The sequence below is a fragment of the Colias croceus genome, chromosome 9 (genome assembly GCF_905220415.1).
Source record: "Colias croceus chromosome 9, ilColCroc2.1".
Lineage (NCBI taxonomy): Eukaryota > Metazoa > Arthropoda > Insecta > Lepidoptera > Pieridae > Colias > Colias croceus.
Window position 1 is genome coordinate 1,820,843 of NC_059545.1, and position 6,669 is coordinate 1,827,511.

The 6,669-nt window shown below is 34.9% G+C and overlaps 1 long non-coding RNA gene across 1 annotated transcript; it reads left to right on the forward strand.

The window, feature by feature from the left end:
• The first annotated feature begins 299 nt into the window (after positions 1-299).
• On the forward strand, positions 300-5,981 carry LOC123694144. The gene is made up of 2 exons (XR_006751775.1): positions 300-646; positions 5,899-5,981. It is a non-coding gene; the product is annotated as an uncharacterized LOC123694144 (long non-coding RNA).
• Positions 5,982-6,669: the final 688 nt, after the last annotated feature.

A 6,669-nucleotide genomic window follows, 5' to 3' on the forward strand; every position in this document is an offset into this window, starting at 1 on the left:
CTTCTCAGAGCGGACGGCGTCCTATATCCGCGGCAAAGCGAAAACCGACTGAAACTCTGCTGCATTGAAACGAATTTACATTGCATAATCCCTGCCAAGCCACTTGCACCGTAGTACCTAAGCTATAGAGTCGAGATTGCAGCGACGCCCAGCCAGTCTATATAGGTCGGAAAACGCAACCATTTATAGTACTCTGCCGTACTATCCGTAGTACCGTAGTGAATGGTGTGATGCAATGCAGTCGGCGCGCGTGTGTGCGTGCTGCGTTTGATGAATGGCTACCGTCTATGTGTGCGCGGGCGGGGTTATTATTGATTTTCTCTCGCGATTTTAACATATTTTTAGTTCCAGACAGAAGGCAGCCATCTCGAAGTATTTGCGAGTGTCTGTGTGTGTGCGATGGGAATTTTTTTCAAATTGCTTTTTTAATATGGACTTTGCTGACGCTGCTTTTGCGTACAATGGTTGTGCGATGTAACGTCGCTTTAAAATGTATTTTAGGTTCTTGATTTATATTGGATGCAGTGTTGGTACTTCTAATATGTTGTACTTAATTTTTTACTAAATGTTTCTTTTTATTGTTTCAGATATTTACTATCTCGGTATCAACTAGAGCGTCACCAGTATACTACCACTTTCAGCAATGGTGAGATATTTTTTAAATTGTATTTACTTTTGTAAACAGAACCTACTTACTATCTTTAAATTAATTGTAATAATGTGTACATGTAAATGTAGTTTTTTTTTACTGCATTTTTTTTAAAACAAGAATATTTAATCGCTCCTATCGGCACAGTGACGTGTCGCAATTTGTATGCATTTAAAGTTTTTGTAAATGAAATTAACGTTTTATCAAACAATTAAGGTACCCGCTGTTATCGGTACCGTGAAATCTACATGCCAAAAGTGAGGAAAAATAAATTTCATTGCGCGGTCACGTTGCCGGTTCCCATACTGTTAAGGTTGCGTTCACGAATGTGGCGATTTAATGTTCTTCAGTCATTCAATTGAATGTGAATGAACGCGCTAGTCAATCAATCAAATCACGCTTTACACATGAAAACACTGGCCTTTTAGTCATTGATTCAACCATATGCTGAGTCGTGGTAAACTGTGATTTTACTTGTGTATGTTATTTATGTATTTGATTTTTACTGCGAATAAATGAATTCTATTCTATTATATTCAGATAGCAGATTCAACCAGATGAGCTGGCATTTGTATTAGGTTCATTGCAAGGAACATTTTAAAGCGTGTGTTATAATACTAAAAAGTTAATAATATATATGTAGTAATGTTATTTACCCGCTATCGCTTGTGTCGTGTCTGTGGTCGCACCCTAAGTGCATTAGCGAATTGTGAATTGATTTTTAAGCATGGAAGTTTTCCAAAACGGTTTGTTTTGAAATGTAGGCGCCTGGATACGATGTTGTGAAGTTTGTATAATTGTATTTGTACGATACAAGTGTCGAATTTATGGAAATTATATTATTATACGTAGTTTGACCTAAATAGTATGTTATATATTTTTTTTGAGATATAAGTATGTAGGCATGTATATTCGGCATTCGCGTTTAAAAGTGAACTCACATTTCTCTAGTGAATTTTGAAAAATATTTCTAAATATGTAGATATATGTAAATTTATTTTATTCGTGAGAGTAATAGCAAAAAAAAAAGTTAATAACGATTTATAAATCATATTAAATGATCACAGGAATAAAAATTGGGTTTGTTATCTTAGTGCTTTTACGGGAGAGTACATAATATGTTAATCATGTATTCTAATATATTTAAATATTTCTCGTTCCTTCTTTCCAATGCTTTTACTCAAATAAGGTATATGCCAGTACACAATGTATATAAAAATTATATCGAACTAGCTTTCCACCCACGGCTTTGCCTGCGTAGCTAAAGGAAATTCCCGTGGGAATGAGATGTTTCACCGCAATATAAAATAACCTATATCAATCTCTAGCCGCCTAAGTACATAACAGGATACAAAATTCATATCATAAATCGATCGATCGATCGATCCGTTGCGACGTGAAAGCAAGACCAACAAATACACGCATTCATAATCATTACTATAATGCCTATACATTACAGGGTGTCCCACTATTGGTATACTAAGCTCAAAGGAGGTTGTAGTTTTGCATACGCTGAGTACGTAAAATCTTAATATATATAAATCTCGTGTCACAATGTTTGTCTTCAATGGACTCCTAAACCACTTAACCGATTATAATAAAATTCGCACACCATGTGCAGTTCGATCCAACTTGAGAGATAGGATAGTTTAAATCTCAAATCGTTTTAGAGAAGGCGGGCGAAGCCGCGGGCGGTAAGCTAGTTTTTTTATAAATACCAGACGTATTCTTTTTTCAAATAGACGAATTCTTAAAACTCTATGTGTGCACACGCAGTACGTGAGCTATCGTTTAAGATTACGTTTTCATAGACAAAATGCTCACATTAGAGAAGCGGTATATGCCAGCTGCGCGGAGCTAGAGAAGAAAACATGGATTTTCAGGAAAAATTTAGCAAACAATTTATGACGTTATTTTGATGTTAAGTATTTTTTACGTGATTAGTGTATGCAAAACTACTAGTCTCTTCGCGCTTAGTATACCAATAGTAGGACATTCTTTATATTAAACTAATCCTTACTAATAACCACATAGTAAATAGGTTTTAAGCATCCTCAAAGGATTACACCCTTCTCCATGTTCATTTTACGATGCACTGACCAATTGCAATTATGTCCAACTCACTCGTTTTACATAATCGTTGAGTTTGACCTGTTAGCTCAGTGGTGATGTATTAGATATTGCTCCAGAGGGTGTGGGTTCGAAAATATACTACTATATACTTTATATAGAATCTAGCTGTTACCCGCGTTTTCAAAGGTAATTAAAAAAAAATAGTCCATCCCACATTCTTGCATTATTATCTAGACAAAATAAACATATGATGAAATCGATCTTTTTCAAACCCTCACAACTCATAAAACACGTATTTAAAACAATGTCTGAACAAGCAAATCCTTGCCTGCCTTGAAAATTTTGACAAACATTTAGCCAAAAGTCAAATAAACAAACAAACACAAATACACAAATAAAATCATAACAGCTACTTATAGTTATGGTTAGTCGCAGTAAGTTATTAAAAAACCACCAAGACAGTTTCACAATTTACAAAAAAAATGCTCTTGCTCGTATTCGCTTACGTTAGCCATGTTACGAATCCAAATGAAGGCACAAAAAAGTCATTAAAATCGGTTCAGCCGTTTAGAAGAAGTTCAGTAACAAACACGACAAACTTGAGAAGTATATATAAAACTCACACACACACACACGCGTCGTGCACAAACGTTCGCATATGTGTGCGCAGGTGTTGCGTCACAACACATAGGTATATGAACAATTTGCTCAGCTGCGGCCGTAACAATGGAAATTGTGTCACTTGGCCAACATATTCTATACATCAATTAGGAAAATGTTTCGTAATGACGTTAATGCTTTAATTGTATATATATATATGGGCTATGTAAATCGATTCTTGTTTTAATTAAAGACGGGTCGTAACTCGTAACGTGGCAACAGTGCTAATGAAAAATGTGAAAATTGTCTGTTCGTTTGTTGACATTGTAATGCTGTGTAATTGATAATACTTCTTTTATTTGAACAATTGTTTTCGAACGATTCGCTTCGGTGTTTGAATTGTCTCTTTTAAGGTAGCACAACAGGTATTATGTAATGATAGTTAGTGAAAGTTTTTGGTTGTCTGGAAATTTTAAATGTGGCAAGGATTGTGTATTTAGCTAATATTTATTTGCAAATTTCGAATAAGAGAATGAATTATATTATATTATTTTATATTCATGCGTGTAATGCGTAAAATTTATTTTTCAGGCACTTGGAAAATTTAAATAAAAATACATAGTATATAGATAAACATAATATAGTGATTTGATACATAAATAAATACACACAAATCTACAAACTAAACACACCTAAAGATTAGCTTTGCATTAATATCGTTCCCATATCTGCAATTATTCTATTAGAAACTTTGAATAGGATATCAATTCCGATCTATGTTTTTACACGCTCATAAGCCACAGATAAGGCATGACAAATATCTCTTACAATTGTAATAGATTAATTTTCTAATAGCGGTCTAGCTCGCTGATTAAAACCAGTGGCTTTTGCTTTCTTATCGGCGTATCAACCAATAAGTCCATGGCTTATCTAGAACAACTTTCAAAATACATTAATTATACAATATCTCTCCTAAACACCGAGACATTGTTACTGGAACAATTATAATTAGACGTCGACATAGGTAGGTATATGTCGATGCCACGCCTGCGAATGATACAATTTAAAAACGAGATTAACTAAGGTTAGACGCGAATAACCCAGACATAATAAATGTTAGGGAAAGGGACATTCTTGGCAGAGATCGCAATTGGGAACCCAAAGAGTTCAGAGCTCTATTGCGTGCGACGGAACAAACGGTCGAGGGTCGCGCTACGATGGTTTCCTATCGAGGGAACATTGGCAATTTAGTTAATTGATAAGATAGGTCATATTATATCTTTAGGATTAAGAAACGGGGTAAATTGCGGCGATACGGTGGGGCGTGGGCGAAATCGAGGCCATGACGAAACGGATTGATAAAGACTGGCGTTTTATTAAGTAGGTCCCATAGTTGTTGCTATCACGAAAATAGATTGTTTGAAGATGCGTGTAGTCGTGATTTTTTAATTCTCGCGCCGATATTATAGCTGTGAGGCATGTGTTGGAAATTTGTACTATTGCGTTTGATATCGTCGCGTCATGTTAATGTTGGTGGGATACGGTAAATTATAGATATTTCAGCGATGACCTAATTCCAGTCAATGTAGTTCTTTATGTGAATGAGCCACGTGATACACATGTTAGAGTTGTTATATTTGCCTTCGTGCTTCTATAGTTGTCGTGGTACTAAAAAGTAGTTAATGTTAGTCACGTGCATACCCTATATACAATAGATTCTATAATCTTGATTGTTATCGATCATTTGGGACATATTTTCAAAGATAAACAGTTTTCGTCACGTCTCTAGCATTATTATTCATTGCTTTACATCGCGTTATTTACAAATGAAATTGCAAAAAATCGCACAGCAGTACTTCACGACATCTGTCCACAGTCATAATGAAGACGCTATTAGCTTTAAGCGCAGTCATTGAGCAAAAATTAATCTCTCTCCCTTGACTGTATAATCAGATACGGTGTCATAAGTGCATTTTGAGTATGTACCCCGCTTTCAGCAAGTTTGCCAAACGTACCATTAGTGAGTTCTGACAATAGACCAACAATAGGTTGAAAATATTTGCAACGTCACCGTAGCCTGGTCTAGTAAAAGCAATGTGGCGCTTATGGAAATATTTGTTGAAAAGATCAATAGAGGAGTAGCTACAGGCTAGGCTTTTGATGTTAATGTAGCTTTTTTAGGGAGTTTTATTCGAAAGAATGTAGTCGTTTTTATTACAAAGACATCTTGTGATGTTGTTTCTAAATCTCCATTCAGTTGTAGAATTGGCAGCGTGATAATAGATTTATAATAACGCGTAGGTTTTCTATAATGTACAAGATAAATGGCCGGTTTCACAACTTCTGGATTTGTTCTGTTAAGTTTATCTGTCAATTAGAATGACTTATGTATGAAATTAAACGCCAAAAAGTATTAGCTATCAGAAACATTTGTTGGGCTATCAAGGACATTATTAGCCAGTGGCGAAACTGGTCTAAAAGTTAGCATAATTCGATATTTAAGTGTCGATTCTTATTCTAGTCATTTCTTATACTGTGTGGTATTAAAATTAATAGAAATTATTTGTTTGTTACAGATCCTGCGTGACGTCTGATGCAGAATTGGTCTACGATCTTCGCTACAACTATTCTACCCCTCTTCTACGTAACCAGAGCAATTGGAAACTTGCAGTTCATACTGATCACTTAGTTCACATTTTATATCATATCTCTTGCCACTGTGACAGATATTTACTGCAATTTCATTTATTCTCAGGACAATTGTTGTAGAGAAGAAAATAGACGCCAAATGTCGCCATTTTATGTGATAAGGCTCTCGCGGAAACAGTGTAAATGATCCTCTAGTCTTAATTTCGTTGACTCTCTTACGTTTCCAACATTCCCATTGTTTCCGTCAGAGCACTTTTATTGTTCACGCGTTTTATTTTTATTCTAGTTTTAAGGTTATCTGTTTTGAATTTTGACTAACAACCACTAAACATTCTAACGCATGACTCCTATTTTTTACGATATCAACGAGTGTGCATGACGAGTAATTATTTAATTTTATATAATGTTTCTTTTATTCGTGTGCGGTTAGACTACCTGCTACACTGACATGCCTTTGTCGATTCGTTAATGTATTGTGTTAATTTAATTATAATATTATTTAATAAGAAATGTTTACTTCAACAATTTATAGTCTGAGATCAAATGTTCGTCGTGCCTATAAAACTAGATTTTAGGTCAATTTGATTATCGCCTAAATCTCAGTTTTAGCCCTGCATGGCATACCCAGATTTGCATTCTAATTTTTTTTACGCGAAAAATTATTGATTATGCAATCTTTTAATTTGGAATTGTAATTA